Raw genomic sequence first — 21,553 nt, 5'->3', positions numbered from 1 at the left:
TAAATAGCAAAACAAGCCCACATCTTTCTGACTCCAGTCTTCCAAACTATAATCTCATTTGATCCTCACAACCACCCTGCCACAGAGGATAAGAAGGACCAAACATCTCTACTCTGCTGTGAGGAAGTATATATACTCCACCCTTGGTTCTGGTTCAACCAAATCTGGTTTTCTTCCTGTATCCTAATGACACAGTAGTACTATCTGTGTGGTCTCTGATGTTGTACAAAGGGCTTTTGTGTATTTAGCTTGTTCATGTACAACACCAAAGTTGAAATGCTTTGTCATTTCTACCAGCACCGGAAGAGCTACCTGCTATAGTCTTCTCATGCTGTGAGTCTGAAAGTAGCTGGCTAGAGCTGCACCTCCCTAGGTAATTTCTGAGAATTAATTAGGATTTGATATTCTTTGTACAGTTAAGACAAGGATCCCCATGAGACAGGTAATAGCCATATGCCTACTTGTGAATATGACATTATGTGTATGTGTATGCACCCTATCCAAGAGGTACTCAGATGCTTTGGCCACAATGCTGTGGTCTAATGAAAAATTAACACTTACTATTTTTGTAATCTTGGACAAAGTCACTTAATCTTGCTTTGCCTCAACTGCTCCATGATAAACTGAAGATAAAAATAGCTCATGGAATTATCATAAGAATTAAGTAAGTGAATTTACATAAACAAACCTATAAAGGTATCCTGCAAATAATAGGCACTCATTAAACATTTCTTAATTTCCTCTACAAATATTAAGCACCTAAGTCTACAGTGTTCCAGACTCAGGGATATAAAGGTGAATAAGACACAAAAACTAGTTGGATGAAGAACAAGTGATTTATTGCTGGTGCTTCATTACCAGGGACTCCATGCTGAATGAGACCTTGTTTAAGACTCATATACACATGTTGTTTTCAACTATGATTTTATTCTTTTTTTTTTTTTTTCGGTACGCGGGCCTCTCGCTGTTGTGACCTCTCCCATTGCAGAGCACAGGCTCCGGACACGCAGGCTCAGTGGCCATGGCTCACAGGCCCAGCCACTCCGCGGCATGTGGGACCCTCCCGGACTGGGGCACGAACCTGTGTCCCCTGCAACAGCAGGCGGACTCTCAACCACTGCACCACCAGGGAAGCCCTGATTTTACTCTTTATTACTGAGAATATACCATGGCACATTTACATTGTTTTAAAAATTGTATTTAAGGAGATTGGTTCAAGATGGTGGAGTAAATGAGCATGCTCTCACTTCCTCTTGCGAGAGCACCAGAATCACAACTAACTGCTGAACAATCATCGACAGGAAGACACTGGAACTCACCAAAAAATATACCCCACATGCAAAGACAAAGGAGAAGCCACAATGAGACAGTAGGAGGGGCACAATCATAATAAAATCAAATCCCATAAGTGCTAGGTGGATGACTCATAAACTGGAGAACACTTATACCACAGAAGTCCACCTGCAGGAGTGAAGGTTCTGAGCCCCACATCAGGCTTCCCAACCTGGGGGTCCGGCAACAGGAGGAGGAATTCCTAGAGAATCACTTTGAAGGGTAGCGGGATTTGATTGCAGGACTTTGACAGGACTGGGGTAAACAGAGACTCTACTCTTGGAGGGCACACACAAAGTAGTGTGCACACTGGGACCCAGGGGAAGGAGCAGTGACCCCATAGGAGACTGAAACAGATCTACCTGCTAGTGGAGGGTTTTCTGCAGAGGCAGGCAGTGGTTGTGTCTCACAGTGAGGACGAGGACACAGGCAGCAGAAGTTCTGGGAAGTACTCCTTGGCGTGAGCCCTCCCAGAGTCCGCCATTAGCCCCACCAAAGAGCCTGGGTAGGCTCCAGTGTTGGGTCCCCTCAGGCCAAACAACCAAAAGGGAGGGAACACAGCCCCACTCATCAGCAGACAAGCAGACAAAAGTTTTACTGAGCTCTGCTCACCAGAGCAACAGCCAGATCTACCCACCACCAGTATCTCCCTTCAGAAAACTTGCAAAAGCCTCTTAGATAGCCTCATCCACCAGAGGGCAGATAGCAGAAGCAAGAAGAACTACAATTCTGCAGTCTGTGGAACAAAAACCACATTCACAGAAAGATAGACAAGATGAAAAGGCAGAGGGCTATGTACCAGATGAAGGAACAAAGTAAGACCCTAGGAAAACAACTAAATGAAGTGGAGATGGGCAATCTTCCAGAAAAAGAATTCAGAATAATGATAGTGATGATGATCCAGGACCTCAGAAAAAGAATGGAGGCAAAGATCGAGAAGATGCAAGAAATGTTTAACAAAGACCTAGAAGAATTAAAGAACAAACAAACAGAGATGAACAATACAATAACAGAAATGAAAAATACACTAGAAGGAGTCAATAGCAGAATAACTGAGGAAGAAGAACAGATAAGTGACCCAGAAGACAGAATGGTGGATTAACTGCTGTGGAAGAGAATAAAGAAAAGAGAATGAAAAGAAATGAAGACAGCCTAAGAGACCACTGGGACAACATTAAACACAACAACATTCTCATTATAGGTTCCCCAGAAGTAGAAGAGTGAGAGAAAGGACCCGAGAAAATATTTGAAGAGATTATAGTCAAAAACTTGGGAAAGGAAATAGACACCCAAGTCCAAGAAGTGCAAAGAGTCCCAGGCAGGATAAACCCAAGGAGAAACATGCTAAGACATATAGTAATCAAATTGGCAAAAATTAAAGACAAAGAAAAATTATTGAAAGCAACAAGGGAAAAATGACAAATAATATAAAAGGGAAGGGGCTTCCCTGGTGGTGCAGTTGTTGAGAGTCCGCCTGCTGATGTAGGGGACATGGGTTCGTGCCCCAGTCCAGGAAGATCCCACATGCCACAGAGTGGCTGGGCACGTGAGCCATGGCTGCTGAGCCTGTGCGTCAGGAGCCTGTGCTCTGCAACGGGAGAGGCCACAACAGTGAGAGGCCCGTGTACCTAAAAAAAAAATTATATATATATATATATATTTATATATATGTGTGTGTGTGTGTGTGTGTGTGTGTGTATAAAAGGGAATTCCCAAAAGGTTACAGCTGATTTCTCAGCAGAAACCCTTCAAGCCAGAAGGGAGTGCCATGACATATTTAAATTGATGAAAGGGAAGAAACTACAACCAAGATTACTTTACCCAGCAAGGACCTCATTCAGACTTTTTTCTTTCTTTTTTTTTTTTTAACATCTTTATTGGAATATAATTGCTTTACAATGGTGTGTTAGTTTCTGGTTTATAACAAAGTGAATCAGTTATACATATACATATATTCCCATATGTCTTCCGTCTTGCGTCTCTCTCCCTCCCACCCTCCCTATCCCACCCCTCTAGGTGGTCACAAACCACCGAGCTGATCTCCCTGTGCTATGTGGCTGCTTCCCACTAGTTATTTATTTTACGTTTGGCAGTGTATATATGTCCATGCCACTCGCTCACTTTGTCACAGCTTACCCTTCCCCCTCCCCATATCCTCAAGTCCATTCTCTAGTAGGTCTGTGTCTTTATTCCCATCTTACCCCTAGGTTCTTCATGACCTATTTTTTTTTCTTAGATTCTATATATATGTGTTAGCATACGGTATTTTTTTTCTCTTTCTGACTTACTTCACTCTGTATGACAGACTCTAGGTCCATCCACCTCACTACAAATAACTCAATTTTGTTTCTTTTTATGGCTGACTAATATTCCATTGTATATATGTGTCACATCTTCTTTATCCATTCATCTGATGATGGACACTTAGGTTGCTTCCATGTCCTGGCTATTGTAAATAAAGCTGCAATGAACATTTTGGTACATGACTCTTTTAGGATTATGGTTTTCTCAGGGTATATGCCCAGTAGTGGGATTGCTGGGTTGTATGGTAGCTCTATTTTTAGTTTTTTAAGGAACCTCCATACTGTTCTCCATAGTAGCTGTATCAATTTACATTCCCACCAACAGTGCAAGAGGGTTCCCTTTTCTCCACACCCTCTCCAGCATTTATTGTTTCTAGATTTTTTGACGATGACCATTCTGACCGGTGTGAAATGATATCTCATTGTAGATTTGACTTGCATTTCTCTAATGATTAATGATGTTGAGCATTCTTTCATGTGTTTGTTGGCAATCTGTATATCTTCTTTGGAGAAATGTCTATTTAGGGCTTCTGCCCATTTTTGGATTGGGTTGTTTGTTTTTTTGTTATTGAGCTGCATGAGCTGCTTATAAATTTTGGAGATTAATCCTTTGTCAGTTCCTTCATTTGCAAATATTTTCTCCCATTCTGAGGGTTGTTTTTTGGTCTTGTTCATGGTTTTCTTTGCTGTGCAAAAGCTTTTAAGTTTCATTAGGTCCCATTTGTTTATTTTTGGTTTTATTTTCATTTCTCTAGGAGGTGGGTCAAAAAGGATCTTGCTGTGATTTATGTCATAGAGTGTTCTGCCTATGTTTTCCTCTAAGAGTTAGAAGGCCAAACACTATCTCATTCAGATTTGATGGAGAAATCAAAAGCTTTACAGACAAGCAAAGGCTAAGAGAATTCAGCACCACCAAACCAGCTTTACGACAAATGCTAAAGGAACTTCCCTAAGTGGGAAACACAAGAGAAGAAAGGGACCTAAAAAAACAAACCCATAACAATTAAGAAAATGGTAATAGAACATACATATTGAGAATTACCTTAAACGTGAAGGGATTAAATGCTCCAAACAAAAGACACAGTCTCACTGAATGGATACAGAAACAAAACCCTTATATATGCTGTCTACAAGAGACCCACTTCAGACCTAGGGGCACATACAGACTGATAGTGAGGGGATGGAAAAAAATTCCCATGCAAATGTAAATCAAAACAAAGCAGGAGTAGCAATACTCATATCAGACAAAATAGACTTTATAAAGAATGTTACAAGAGACAAGGAAGACACTACATAATGATCAAGGGATCAATCCAAGAAGAAGATATAACAATTATAAATATATATGCACCCAACATAGGAGAACCTCAATACATAAGGCAAATGCTAATGGCTATAAAAGAGACAATCAGCAGTAACACAATCATAGTGGGGGAGTTTAACACCTCACTTACTAATGGACAGATCATCTCAGCAGAAAATTAATAAGGAAACACAGGTTTATTTTTGTTCTGTTTTGTTTTGTTTTGTTTTTTGTGGTATGTGTGCCTCTCACATTTGTGACCTCTCGCATTGTGGAGCAAAAGCTCCAGATGCGCAGGCTCAGTGGCCATGGCTCATGGGCCCAGTCGTTCCACGGCAGGTGAGATCTTCCCAGACCGGGGCATGAACACATGTCCCCTGCATCGACAGGCAGACTCTCAACCACTGTGCCACCAGGGAAGCCCGAAACACAGGTTTTAATTGACACAATAGATCAGATAGATTTAATTGATATTTATAGGACATTCCATCCAAAACCGGCAGATTACACTTTCTTCTCAAGTGTGCACGGAACATTCTCTGGGATAGATTACATCTTGGGTCACAAATCAAACCTCAGAAATTAAAGAAAATTGAAATCATATCTTTTATGACCACAATGCCATGAGCTTAGAAATGAATTACAGGGAAAAATTCGTAAAGAACACAAACACATGGAGACTAAACAATACCTTACTGAATAACCAAGAGATCACTGAAGAAATCAAACAGGAATTCAAAAAATACCTAGAGACAACTGAAAATGAAAACACGATGATCCAAAACCTATGGGAGGCAGCAAAAGCAGTTCTAAGAGAGAAGTTTATAGCAATACAAGCCTACCTCAAGAAACAAGAAAAATCTCAAATAAACAATCTAACCTTACACCTAAAGGAACTAGAGAAAGAAGAACAAACAAAACCCAAAGTTAGTATAAGGAAAGAAATCATAAAGATCAGAGCAAAAATAAATAGAAACAAAGAAAACAATAACAAATATCAATAAAAGTGAAAGCTGGATCTTTGAGAAGAAAAATAAAATTGATAAACATTTAGTCACACTGATCAAGAAAAAGAGGGAGAGGACTCAAATCAATAAACTTAGAAATGAAAAAGGCGAAGTTATAGCAGACACCACAGAAATACAAAGCATCCTAAGAGACTACTACAAGCAACTCTATGCCAATAAAATGGACAACGTGGAAAAAATGGACAAGCTCTTAGAAAGGTATAACCTTCCAAGACTGAACCATGAAGAAATAGAAAATATGAACGGACCAATCACAAGTAATGAAATTGAAACTGTGATTCAAAATATTCCAACAAACAAAAGTCCAAGACCAGATGGTTTCATAGGCAAATTCTATCAAACATTTAGAGAAGAGCTAACACCCATCCTTCTCAAACTCTTCCAAAAAATGCAGAGGAAGGAACACTCCCAAACTCATTCTATGAGGTCACCATCACCCTGATATAAAAACCAGACAAGGATACTACAAAAAATGAAAATTAAGAACCAATATCACTGATGAATATAGATGCAAAAATCCTCAACAGAATACTAGAAAACAGAATCCAACAACTCATTAAAAGGATCATACACCATGATCAAGTGGGATTCATCCCAGGGATGCAAGTCTTCTTCAACATATGCAAATCAATCAATGTGATACACCACATTAAAAAATTGAAGAAGAAAAACCATATGATCATCTCAGTAGATGCAGAAAAAGCTTTTGACAAAATTCAACACCCACCTATGATAGAAACTGTCCAGAAAGTGGGCATAGAGGGACCCCACCTCAACATAATGAAGGCCGTATATGACAAACACACAGCAAACATCATTCTCAATGGTGAAAAACTGAAAGCATTTCCTCTAAGATCAGGAGCAAGACAAGGATGTCCTCTCTCACCATCCTTATTCAGCATAGTTTAGGAAGCTATAACCATGGCAATCAGAGAAGAAAAAGAAATAAAAGGTATACAAATTGGAAAAGAAGAGGTAAAACTGTCACTGTTTGCAGATGACATGATACTATACATAGAGAATCCTAAAGATGCCACCAGAAAACTACTAGAGCTAATTAATGAATTTGGTAATGTTGCAAGATACAAAATTAATGCACAGAAATCTCTTGCTTTCCTGTACACCTATGATGAAAAATCTGAAGGAGAAATTAAGGAGAGCTTCCGATTTACCATTGCAACAAAAAGAATAAAATACCTAGGAATAAACATACCTAGGGATACAAAAGACCTGTATGCAGAAAACTATGACACTGATGAAAGAAATTAAAGATGATACAAACAGATAGAGAGATATACCATGTTCTTGGACTGCAAGAATCAATATTGTGAAAATAACTATACTACCAAAAGCAATCCACAGATTCAATGCAATCCCTATCAAATTACCAATGGCATATTTTACAGAACTAGAACAAAAAATCTTAAAATTTGTATGGAGACACAAAAGACCCCAAATAGCCAAAGCAGGCTTGAGGGAAAAAATGGAACTGGAAGAATCAGACTCCCTGACTTCAGACTATACTACAAAGCTACAGTAATCAAGACAATATGATACTGGCCCAAAGACAGAGATATAGAACAATGGAACAAGGTAGAAATCTCAGAGATAAACCCACACACCTATGGTCAACTAATCTATGACAAAGGAGGCAAGGATATACAATGGAGCAAAGACAGTCTCTTCAATAAGTGGTACTGGGAAAACTGGACAGCTACATGTAAAAGAATGAAATTAGAGCACTCCCTAACACCATACACAAAAATAAACTCAAAATGGATTAGAGACCTACCTAAATATAAGACTGGACACTATAAAACTCTTAGAGGAAAACATAGGAAGAACACTCTTTGACATAAATCACAGCAAGATCTTTTTTGATCCACCTCCTAGAGAAATGGAAATAAAAACAAAAATAACACATGGGACCTAATGAAACTTAAAAGCTTTTGTAAAGCAAAGGAAACTACAAACAAGATGAAAATACAACCCTCAGAATGGGATAAAATATTTGCAAATGAATCAATGGACAAAGGATTAATCTCCAAAATATATAAACAACCCATGCACCTCAATATCAAAAAAAACAAACAACCCAATCCAAAAATGGGCAGAAGGCCTAAATAGACATTTCTCCAAAGAAGACATACAGATGGCCAAGAAGTACATGAAAAGCTGCTGACATCACTGATTATTAGAGAAATACAAATAAAAACTACAATGAGGTATCACCTCACAGCGTTAGAATGGGCATCATCAGAAAATCTACAAACAACAAGTGTTGGAGAGGTTGAGGAGAAAAGGGAACCCTCTTGCACTGTTGGTGGGAATATAAATTGATACAGCCACTATGGAGAACAGTATGGAGGTTCCTTAAAAAACTAAAAATAGAATTACCATACAACATAGCACTCTCACTACTGGGCATATATCCAGAGAAAACCATAATTCAAAAAGAGACATGCACCCCAATGTTCATTGCAGCCTTATTTACAAGAGCCAGGTCATAGAAGCATCCTAAATGCCCATCTACAGAGGAATGGATAAAGAAGATGAGGTACATATTTACAATGGAGTATTACTCAGCCATAAAAAAGGAATGAAATTGGGTCATTTGTAAAGACATGGATGGATCTAGAGACTGTCATACAGTGTGAAGTAAGACAGAAAGAGAAAAACAAATATCGTATACTAACGCATATATGTGGAACCTAGAAAAATGGTACAGATGAACCAGTTTGCAGGGCAGAAATTGAGGCACAGATGTAGAGAACAAACATATGGACACCAAGGGGGGAAAGTGGCGTGGAGGAGGGGGGTGTGGTATGATAAATTGGGAGATTGGGATTGACATACATACACTCATATATGTAAAATTGATGACTAATAAGAACCTGCTGTATAAAAAAATAAATTTAATTTAATTTAAAAATTAAAAAAAAATAGGGCTTCCCTGGTGGTGCAGTGGTTGAGAGTCCGCCTGCCGATGCAGGGGACATGGGTTCATGCCCCGGTCTGGGAAGATCCCACATGCTGCAGAGCGGCTAGGCCCATGAGACATGGCCACTGAGCCCGCGTGTCCCAAGCCTGTGCTCCGCAATGGGAGAGGCCACATCAGTGAGAGGCCCGCGTACCGCAAAAAAAATAAAATAAAAAAAAATAATTAAAAATTTAAAAAATTATTTATAATTTTTTCTGATTTAATTATCTTTGTAGTTTCTATCTTTCAATTTATCTAATTTTTATTTTTATGTCATGACATGTTTTCATTTTTTATGTTTAATTGATTTTAATCTTTTTATTCCAGAGTTTAAAATCTGATTAAAGTTATCCTTCAGATATTTTCTTTATTTCCATAATATTAATTATTTTAAATTTTACTTCTTTTATTTAGCTTTTTTCATTTCACAATTTAGTTGCCTAGGAACAAGTAGGAATGGTAGCAATAGTTGAGGAAGATCACAATAGAAGTAAGAGTAGTTGAAAGTCTCTCCTTGATGTTTTCTCTAAAAATACCTTTCCAGCTACCCTCAAGCTGAATGAATTGCCCAAGAATGGCACTATGCTGCTGTGATGCATAAGCTATTGTGCCCACAGGGCCCATAAATGACAGATATGGGGTTCACTTAGGTCTCTATGACCCCAAGTGCTTCCCACTCTCCACTTGACTCATTTCAACCACACTGCCCCACCTCCCAGATGCTTATATTCTTTAAGTTGCAGAAACTTAAATGTATTCTATATTAGTCATTATTACCTAAAGGTAAATTTTGCAATTACAGTTATTTGAAAAGTTCATCAGGTGTTCTATGAGGTTCTATTGGTGGTGGGGGAGTTCTCTTGAGCTTTTTCTTAATGACTAGGTTAGGAAATTAGTAATGCCTACTTTGCAATGTTTCTCATATAAGAGTGTTATGGTATAAAACTTTAGGACCCTGATAATGTATTTGTTTGTGTTTTGAGGCAGATCCAGACTCTTTCTGGGAGAAACTTGGGTCTTTTCTGCAGGTATTCAATCAGCCCACTTCCCTCAGCTGATACTAGTTGTTCAGAAATAAGTTAGGCTCCCTAATATTTATAACTCAACCCAAAGTTTCAGTGGATTGTTAAAATATTATTAACTGGTAATATTGAGAGATTTTTTAATGATTATTTCACTTGCAAGTGACAGAAGCCCAATTTGAACTAATTAAAAGAAGAGGGGTATTTATGGAAGAATATTGTACCAAACTGTGTTTTAGAATATTGTGGCCACCTTTATGGCCACACTGATATATTTAGCCATTCTCACATGCTCATCTTACAACGTGACTGACACTCCTCCCACCAAATGGTGAGGAGTCTATATTCTATTCCCTTGAACCTGCCTGGAGTTTATGATTGACCCAACCAATGCAGAACAGCAGAAGTGATCTATTTTACATTCATGACTAGGTTAAGAAAAAATAAATGCAGCTTCCATCTGACATGCTGTTATCTATCTCTCAGGAACTGCCATTGGAACCCAGATATCAAGTAGGAAGCATAACTCATCCTGGGTTAGCTGGGGTTTCCCCAGTTTTAGCACTGAATGTCACATGCCCTGGGAAACCAATCAGTCCCAGGCAAACAGTGATGGCTGGTCACCCTACACCACCATGTTATGAGTAAGCCCAGATCACATGGAAAGGTCATGTGAGAATGTTCCAACTAAATGTCCTAGTTAACTAAGGTCTCACCTGGAAGTTATCAACCACCAGATGAGTGAGCTTTAGAAAATTTCAGGTCCCACCCTTTGTTTCCAGCTTAGGCACTAGATGTCATGGAGCAGTGACAAGCCACACCCGTTGCTATGTATAAATTCCTGACCTATGGATATCTTCAGAGATAATAAATGAATATTGTTGTTTTAAATCATGAAGCATTGGCATAATTTGTTGCACAGCAATTGCTAACTAATACAGATACTGAGGTACAGTATAAGAATGTAACTTGGTTTCAAGAATAATTAGAACCAGAACACAAATACTATCAGAATTATTTTCATATTGTCCCTGCCTTCCTTTCTGTGTGGGCTTAATTCTTATCTATTACCAATGATCAGCTCTCTCCAATGTACTGAAAAACATTTCCACATTTTCTATCTTATGGCAGCAACCAGGATGCTTGAATCTCTGGTATTGAGAGACAGCTCTGATTAGTCTGACTTAGATCAGAACAGCACTTCTGGATCAATCAACCATAACTGAGACTAGAGAAAGAGGTAGAAATAAGGGAATATTATGGGAAATGACTGTCCTTCCATAACCCTGTCATGGGAGAAGGAGAAAAGAGCAATTTCCAGAAAAGTGCAGATTCTGAGTATGTTTCACAATACTGAGAATATAAACAGCTGAACTTCATGATCTTATTTAAACATATATAATCAAACTTTTAGCAAAAGCCTACTTTTGAGAAAAATTATTCACAGACAATTATCTAAAATATGAGCAGATTATTCACTTCTGTAAATCAAGTTAAAAATATAGGTGCTTGGACCTCACTTGAAGTTTATGATTTCAAATCTCTGGAGATTGAACCCGGGAACCTGCATTTTAGAACAGATGTTTGTATTTTCACACAATTTGATATTAGAAAAACATATCTACTTAATAATTTTTGTGTTTTCAGCAAAAAAAACCCTCAGAATTATTTTCTTTCTTCCAAACTTTTCCCTTGAAGATCTCTTATAAAATCAACTCTTGAAAAACCTATACAATTGACACTTAACAGCCCTGTCTTACAAACAATACTTGCCTACATACTCTGGGTAAGTAACAATTTATGACCAGTGTGTATTAAAAAAGGAGGATTTTGTTTATTTTATTGCCTTCCTCTTTCTTCAAGGAGGGCAGAGGGATCTAGTTTTTAAAAACATCGTAGATTTTATTTTAGTACTTACTTGCCCAGCTCAATTATAGCAATGTGGAGTTTTTCTAAAGCTATCATGTCTGTACCAATAAATCAAAATATGTGACCTGTCTTCGAAGATCTGCTGTTTCTACTTTACTGGTATATTTCTAACCCTGGTGTAAGGATCCCAGGAGCTACAAATCCCTGACTGTAGTCGTCCCGTGAGGTTTTCTGCCCCTACCCCCAACAAATCTATACTCCATACAGCAGTAACAGGGATCCTTTAAAAACCCAAGTCAGATCATGTCATTGTCCTGCATAAGACCCATTAACAGCACATTTAAATTATATCATATTTTATACCCTAGCAAAACCAGGTCCCCTTCCTACCTTCTGATCCCACCTCCTACTTTTTTCATTCTTCTGTTCTCTTTGCTATTTCTCAAACGTTTCAACAAAATATCAAATTTTGCTGTTTCTCAAACGTTGCCTCAGGATATTTTTACCTGCTGTTTCCTCTATCTGAAACATATCACTTTCATATTCCCATGACTTACTTCCTCAGTTCACTCAGGTCTCTGCTAGAATGACATCTCAACAAAGGGTCCTTCTATATTTAAAATAACACACACCCCACCCAAACGTCCTGTTACTGTATTATTTTTCTTTATAGTCTTTCTCAGTACCCCAGTGCATCTCATGTGGAAGGAACTTACCAAATATTTCTTGAATTAATGAATGAATAGCTATGTTAATGAATGTGTAGATTAATCAGTTAATGACCAGTTTGCTCTGTTCTGGAGAACTCAGAATTGTATCATTTCCTAAAGTACCTAATATGTTCTCTGAAAGGTAAAACAGCCTTCTGCAATAGCAGAGGTTGCTGTTATCAAGTTCAGTTTCCAAATGTTCTGGAAATGTGTGGTTGATGGAGTATGTGAGATTTTATAGTATTTCTACAAATAAGAATTTTGAGACCAGTTTTCACTAATGAAGTGTGGAACACTCCCTCAAGGAAGGGATTGTATGGAAGACTTAGGCTTAAACTGTTGGAATTACTTCATGTCTGTGACAACAATGAGGCAAGGACATTGACTTCCAAAACTGTAAGATGAAGGTGAATTATGCAGCACAGCTGTTCATAGACTGTGTCGCTTACATATTGGAGTCTGTCGCTTACATATTGGTCATTAAGCCAAACTTTACCCTTCAGAAGTTCCCAGAATGTGCATATGCTTTGTTAATAATGCGCCTGGCATCAGCACTTGTGATGATTATCAGGAAAAGTTGTGCATCTTCCAGGAAAGACTTATAGTTTGTGTCTCAGGAGAATATTTCTAACTTAATATTTACCGCTTAAAAACAGTACCTAGATTTTCAAGGACAAAGAGTTAATTCACTTCTTATCCTGTGGTTCCCACTAGATGGCTAAGCAAGGTAAATCCTTGCCATTTGCACACCTTGAACATTTCCTGATATGGCAGAAATCTAATTAGGCAACACAAGCTAATGGGGAGACAGGTGGTGCTAATGATGATTTGTACAGCATACTGTGTTCAAAGCTACTTCTAACCAAAACAGAAAATTTGGCAAACTAACATCACTATAATATAGGTGCACATAAGCAATTGAGTCAATTCCATGTAACTGACTTCTCAAAAGATACTGTTAACTCTTATTTCAGTTCAGTGAACCCAACAATATGCATACCATGCCTGAGGTCCACATGTTCAGGTCCAGTTATAATCCAGTCATTGTTAACAAGCCTCAGGTCAGTGGCTTGGTGCTGGTTGACAGATGAGATCATGGGATATTATGACTGATGTGTAGTACCAGACAGAAATCCAGGACAGCAACACTTCAGTGCGATCTGACAGTTCAGTAACGATGAAGATGTTATCATAGTTACAACTACATACTTCTTAAATGATGAGCTGGAAGGCAGTTATTCCCAAACTGCATAAGACCAGCTGAGTCAGAATGGTCCACTGAATGTTTTAAAAATACTTTCTCTAAGATTCCAGACTAGAGATTCAAATTCAGAAGACCCAAGCTAAATCCCAAAAGTATATATTCTTATAAAACTTTCTAGGTGATCTGATGTCCAGGAAGGTTTGATTTCAAACTCCAATAAAAAGGAATATTATCTTCAAAGAAAATTTTAATTTGTTACACTCTGTGGCTTAACTGTAAACAGTATTTATATTAATATAAAACATTTTATATTTAACCAAAAATTGTGACATACCTAAATTAGAAGGTGGGGATGGGGAGGAAGGTATGCAGGATGGGGAATAGGAAGCCAATGCTTAAAACTGAAAAAATTAAAAAAGCAATATAAGCACGCAAGTAGAAATATGGAGTTAATTTCCAGAAGAAATAGCTCAAACATCCAGAATGACTGATTCCAGGGGACAAATATTGGGGATGTGGAAGGTAGCAACTATTATTTTTTCATTGTAAACATTGTAGTACTATCTGACTAATCAATGTGCACATAACTTCTTGATTAAGAACTAACAGGGACCAGATTTACCCTCTTGCTTGAAACAATTTTTCAAAAAGACAATATATATGAGACAACATATTGCAAAACACTGTACATCAGGCACTGAAGGGCCATAATCCCTGAGAAATGGGAAAAAAATAAGGTGAACATTAAAATTGTCCAAGCCTACTTCCTTGAGAGAGTTTACAGATAGCTGTGCAGGGAGGAAGAACCAATCAGAAGCCAGCAGAATCCTTGAGGTGAGGAGATAGACATAAGAGTCTGGGGAAATCAAAGCTAGAGTTCTCAAAACAAAATACTGAAGACAAGAGCTGCAGAGAGAAGAGCCCTGTATATTTACAGAACATCCCCCATGAGTGCCCCACTGAACACTGATCAGTACATGCAAGTGAAGAAACTATCCACAGCTGGAGGAAGAACCAGCTGAAGAATTAAAGGAAACAGTGTTCTTACCACTTCTAGTCAACATTACACTGGAGGTTCTCACAGAAAGAAAGAAATAGATACAGACAGAGAGAGAGGGAGAAGGAGAGGAAGAGTGAGAGAGAGAGGGAGAGAGAAGGAAGGAAGGAAGAAAAGAAAAGAAAGAAAAAATTAAGGAAGGAGGGAGGAAGGGAGAGAAGACAGGAGCAAGAAAGAAAAAACAAAGAGCATCCAAATTGGAAACGAAGAGTTAAAACTGTCTTTATTCACAGACAAAATGATAATCTATGTAGTAGATCCAATACAATCTACAAAGAAGCTCCTAGAACTTATAATTGAGAGTAGTTAGACTTCAAGATAAAATGTCAATGTACAAGAATCAGTTGCATTTCTATAGTAACAAAAAATGAATAGAAATTGGTATTTTTAAACACACTATTTGTAAATATACATAATACAAATATTTAAAATAGCACTAAAATATGAAATTCTTAGCAATAAATCTAACAAAAGAAGTGACATAGATATACACTGAAAAATACAAGTTTTCTGAGAGAAATTAAATTCTAAACACATGAAGAAATGTATTAGTTTCATGGGTCAGAAGACACAATTGTCAAATGCAAGTTCTCCTCAAATTGATCTGTAATTCAATGTAATGCTAAACAAAATTCCAGCAGGCTTTTTTTGTAGAAATTATGAACTTATTTAAAACTTCACATTGAAATGCAAAGGACCTAGATTAGCCAAAAATCTTTGAGAAGGAAAAACAAAGTTTCAGGACTACACTAACACTACTATTTATAATAAAACAACAGTAATCCAAACAGTGTGGTATTGGCCGTACAGATAGAAAAACAGCCCAACATAACAATAGAGAATCCAGATATAAGCCCACACACACTGACAACTGATTTTCAACAAAGGTAATTCAATGGAGAAAGGACAGTCTTTTCAACAAATGGTACTAGAACAAAGAGATTTTCTTATGCAAAAAACAGAATAAAATAGAACTTTGATCACATCTTGAACCATGAAGAAATATTAATTCTAAATGGATCACAGAATCTAAAACTATCAATCTTACAGAAGAAAATAATTTTTGCAATTTGGGGTTAGACAAATATTTCTTTGAGTAACAGCAACGTCATAATCCATAAAAGAACAAATTGATAAATTGGACTTTATCAAATCAAAAATGTCTTCTCTGAAGAGTGAAGACACTGAAGAGAATAGCTGAAAACCCATAGACTGTGAGAAAATTTTTTCAAGTGATATATCTGATAAAATACTTGTACTAGAACATGTAAATAACTCTCAAAAAAAATAAAATAAACAGTCAAAAATATTGCCCAAAATATTTGAATACACACTTTCACCAAAGAATATATATGGATGAAAATAACATAAAAATATGCTCAATACCCCTAGTCATTAGGAAAACAAAAAGTAAAACTAGAATGAGATACTACTACACACCTATTAGAATGGATGAAATTAAAGACTGGCCATACTAAGTGTTCACAAGGTTCTGGAAGAACTGGAACTCTCATACACTGCTGGTAGGAATATAAAATGATAAACCCACGTTGGAAAAGAGTGTGACATGTTTTTTTCTTTTCTTTTTCTTTTTAACATCTTTATTGGAGTATAATTGCTTTACAATGGTGTGTGAGTTTCTGCTTTATAACAAAGTGAATCAGTTATACATATACATATATCCCCATATCTCTTCCCTCTTGCATCTCCCTCCCTCCCACACTTCCTATCCCATCACTCTAGCTGGTCACAAAGCACTGAACTGATCTCCCTGTGCTGTGCGGGTGCTTCCCACTATCTATTTTACATTTGGTAGTGTATATATGTCCATGCCACTCGCTCACTTTGTCCCAGCTTACCATTCCCCCTCCCCATATCCTCAAGTCCATTCTCTAGTAGGTCTGCGTCTTTATTCCTGTCTTGCCCTTAGGTTCCTCATGACAATTTTTGTTTGCTTTTTAGATTCCGTATATATGTGTTAGCATATGGTATTTGTTTTTCTCTTTCTGACTTACTTCACTCTGTATGAGAGACTCTAGGTCCATCCACGTCACTACAAATAACTCAATTTCATTTCTTTTTATGCTGAGTAACATTCCATTGTATATATGTGCCACATCTACTTTATCCATTCATCTGTTTTTTTGTTGTTGTTGTTGTTTTGTTTGTTTGTTTCTTTGTTTTTGCAGTATGCAGGCCTCTTACTGTTGTGGCCTCTCCCTTTGTGGAGCACAGGCTCCGGATGCGCAGGCTCAGTGGCCATGGCTCATGGGCCTAGCCGCTCTGCGGCATGTGGGATCTTCCCAGACCGGGACACAAACCCGTGTCCCCTGCATTGGCAGGCAGACTCTCAACCACTGCACCACCAGGGAAGCCCCTATCCATTCATCTGTTGATGGACACTTATGTTGCTTCCATGTCCTGGCTGTTGTAAATAGAGCTGCAATGAACATTTTGGTATATGATTCTTTTTGAATTATGGTTTTCTCAGTATGCCTAGTAGTGGGATTGCTGGGTCGTATGGTAGTTCTATTTTTAGTTTTTTAAGGAACCTCCATACTGTTCTCCATAGTGGCTGTGTCAATTTACATTCCCACCAACAGTGCAAAAAGTTTCCCTTTTCTCCACACCTTCTCTAGCATTTATTGTTTGTAGATTTTTTGATGATAGCCATTCTGACCAGTGTGAGATGATATCTCATTGTAGTTTTCATTTGCATTTCTCTAATGATTAATGATGTTGAGCATTCTTTCATGTGTTTATTGGCAATCTGTATATCTTCTTTGGAGAAATGTCTATTTAGGTCTTCTGCCCATTTTTGGATTGGGTTGTTTGTTTCTTTGATATTGAGCTGCATGAACTTCTTGTAAATGTTGAAGATTAATCCTTTGTCAGTGGCTTCATTTGCAAAATTTTCTCCCATTTTGAGGGTTGTCTTTTTGTATTGCTTATGGTTATCTTTGTTGTGCAAAAGCTTTTAAATTTCATTCGGTCCCATTTGTTTATTTTTGTTTTTATTTCCATTTCCCTAGTGGGTGGGTCAAAAAAGATCTTGCTGTGATTTATGTCATAGAGAGTTCTGCCTATGTTTTTCTCTAGGAGACTGATAGTGTCTGACCTTAAGTTTAGGTCTTTAATCCATTTTGAGTTTATTTTTGTGTATGGTATTAAGGAGTGTTCTAATTTCATTCTTTTACATGTAAATGTCCAGTTTTCCCAAAACCATTTATTGAAGAGGCTGTCTTTTCTCCACTGTATAGTCTTGCCTCCTTTATCAAAGATAAGGTGACCATATATGCGTGGGTTTATCTCTGGACTTTCTATCCTGTTCCATTGATCTATATTTCTGGTTTTGTGCCAGTACCATACTGTCTTGATTATTGTAGCTTTGTAGTATAGTCTGAAGTCCAGAAGACTGACTCTTCCAGCTCCGTCTTTCTTTCTCAAGGTTGCTTTGGCTATTCGAGGTCTTTTGTGTTTCCATACAAATTGTGAATTTTTTTGTTCTAGTTCTGTGAAAAATGCCAGTGGTAGTTTGATAGGGATTGCATTGAATCAGTAGATTGCTTTGGGTAGTACAATCATTTTCACAATGTTGCTTCTTCCAATCCAAGAACATGGTATATCTCTCCATCTGTTTGTATCATCTTTAACTTCTTTTATCAGTGTCTTATAATTGTCTGCATACAGGTCTTTTGTCTCCTTAGGTAGGTTTATTCATAGATACTTTATTCTTTTTGTTGCAATGGTAAATGGGAGTATTTTCTTAATTTCAATTTGAGATTTTTCATCATTAGTGTATAGGAATGCAAGAGAGTTCTGTGCATTAATTTTGTATCATGCTACTTTGCCAAATTCATTGATTAGCTCTACAAGTTTTCTGGTACTATCTTTAGGATTCTCTATGTATAGTATCATGTCATCTGCAAAGAGTGACAGTTTTACTTCATCTTTTCTGATTTGGATTCCTTTTATTTCTTTTTCTTCTCTGATTGCTGTGGCTAAAAATTCCAAAACTATGTTGATTAACAGTGGTGGGAGTGGACAACATTGTCTTGTTCCTGATCTTAGTGGAAATGGTTTCAGTTTTTCACTATTGAGGACGATGTTGGTTGTGGGGGTGTCATATATGGCCTTTAGTATGTTGAGGAAAGTTCCCTGTATGCCTACTTTTTGGAGGGTATTTTATCACAAATCGGTGTTGAATTTTGTTGAAAACTTTCTCTGCATCTATTGAGATGATCATGTGGTTTTTATCCTTCAATTTGTTAATAAGTGTATCACATTGATTGATTTGTGTATATTGAAGAATCCTTGCATTACTGGGATAAACTCCACTTGATTATGGTGTATGATCCTTTAATGTGCTGTTGGATTCTGTTTGCTAGTATTTTGTTGAGGATTTTTTTTTTTTTTGGCAGTACGTGGGCCTCTCACTGTTGTGGCCTCTCCTGTTGCAGAGCACAGGCTCCAGACACACAGGCTCAGTGGCCATGGCTCACGGACCTAGTCGCTCCATGGCATGTGGGATCTTCCTGGACTGGGGCATGAACCCGTGTCCCCTGCATTAGCAGGCGGACTCTCAACCCCTGTGCCACCAGAGAAGCCCTTGTTGAGGATTTTTGCATCTATATTCATCAGTAATATTGGCCTGTAGTTTTCTTTCTTTGTTACATCTTTGTCTGCTTTTGGTATCATGGTGATGGTGGCCTCGTAGAATGAGTTTGGGAGTGTTCCTCCCTCTGCTATATGTTGGAAGAGTTTGAGAAAGGTAGGTGTTAGCTCTTCTCTAAATGTTTGAGAAAATTTGCCTGTGAAGCCACCTGGTCCTGGGCTTTTGTTTGTTGGAAGATTTTAATCACAGTTTCAATTTCAGTGCTTGAGATTGGTCTGTTAATATTTTCTATTTCTTCCTGATTCAGTCTAGGAAGGTTGTGCGTTTCTAAGAATTTGTCTATTTCTTCCACGTTGTCCATTTTATTGGCATATAGTTGCTTGTAGTAATCTCTCATGATTCTTTGTATATCTGCAGTGTCAGTTGTTACTTCTTCATTTCTAATTCTATTGATTTGAGTCTTCTCTCTTTTTTTCTTGATGAGTCTGGCTAATGGTTTCTCACTTCTGCTTATCTTATTGAAGAACCAGCTTTTAGTTTTATTGACCTTTGCTATCATTTCCTTCATTTCTTTTTTCATTTATTTCTGATCTGATCTTTATGATTCCTTTCCTTCTGCTGACTTTGGGGTTTTCTTGTTCTTCTTTCTCTAATTGCATTAGGTGCAAGGTTAGGTTGTTTATTTGAGATGATTCTTGTTTCTTAAGGTAGGTTTGTATTGCTATAAACTTCCCTCTTAGAACTGCTTTTGCTGCATCCCATAGGTTTTGGGTCATTGTGTTTTCACTGTCTTTGTTTCTAGGTATTTTTTAATTTCCTCTTTGATTTCTTCAGTGATCTCTTCATTATTAAGTAATGTATTGTTTAGCCTCCATGTGTTTGTATTTTTTACCGATTTTTCCCTGTAACTGATATCTAGTCTCTTAGCATTGTGGTCGGAAAAGATACTTGATGCAATTTCATTTTTCTTAAATTTACCAAGGTTGATTTGGGACCCAAGATATGATCTATCATGGAGAATGTTCGATGAGCACTTGAGAAGAAAGTTTATTCTGCTGTTTTTGGATGTAGTGTCCTATAATTATCAATTAAGTCCATCTTGTTTAATGTATTTTTAAAGCTTGTGTTTCCTTATTTATTTTCATTTTAGATGATCTGTTCATTGGTGAAAGTGGTGTGGTAAAGTCCCCTACTATGATTGTGTTACTGTTGATTTCCCCTTTTATGGATGTTAGCATTTGCCTTATGTATTGAGGTGCTCCTATGTTGGGTACATAAATATTTACAATTGTTGTATCCTCTTCTTTGATTGATCCCTTGATCACTATGTAGTGTCCTTCTTTGTCTCTTGTAATAGTCTTTATTTTAAACTCTATTTTCTCTGATATGAGAATTGTTACTCCAGCTTTCTCTTGATTTCCATTTGCATGGAATATCTTTTTCTACCCCATTACTTTCAGTCTGTATGTGTTCCTAGGTCTGCCGTGAGTCTCTTGTAGACAGCATATATATGGGTCCTGTTTTTTATCCACTCAGCCAGTCTATGTCTTTCGGTTGGAGCATTTAATACATTTACATTTAAGGTAATTATCTATATGTGTGTTCCTATTACCATTTTCTTAATTGTTTTGGGTTTGTTTTTGTAGGTCTTTTCCTTCCCTTGTGTTTCCTGCCTAGAGAAGTTCCTTTAGCATTTGTTGTAAAGCTGGTTTGGTGGTGCTGAATTATCTTAGCTTTTGCTTGTCTGTAAAGGTTTTAATTTCTCCCTCAAATCTGAATGAGGTCCTTGCTGGGTACAGTAATCTTGGTTGTAGGTTTTTCCCTTTCATCACTTTAAATGTGTGTTGCCACTCCCTTCTGGCTTGCAGAGTTTCTGCTGAAAGATCAACTGTTAACCTTATGGGGATTCCCTTGTATGTTATTTGTTCTTTTCCCTTGCTACTTTTAATATTTTTTCTTTGTATTTAATTTTTGATAGTTCGATTAATATGTGTCTTGACATGTTTCTCCTTGGATTTATCCTGTATGGTAGTCTCTGTGCTTCCTGGACTTGATTATCTATTTCCTTTCCCATATTCGGGAAGCTTTCAACTATAATTTCTTCAAATATTTTCTCAGTCCCTTTCCTTT

Source organism: Monodon monoceros, unplaced genomic scaffold (assembly GCF_005190385.1).
Source record: "Monodon monoceros isolate NGI ecotype Baffin Bay Population unplaced genomic scaffold, NGI_Narwhal_1 Super_Scaffold_7, whole genome shotgun sequence".
Classification (NCBI taxonomy): domain Eukaryota; kingdom Metazoa; phylum Chordata; class Mammalia; order Artiodactyla; family Monodontidae; genus Monodon; species Monodon monoceros.
Note: the sequence above shows the minus strand (reverse complement) of the source record.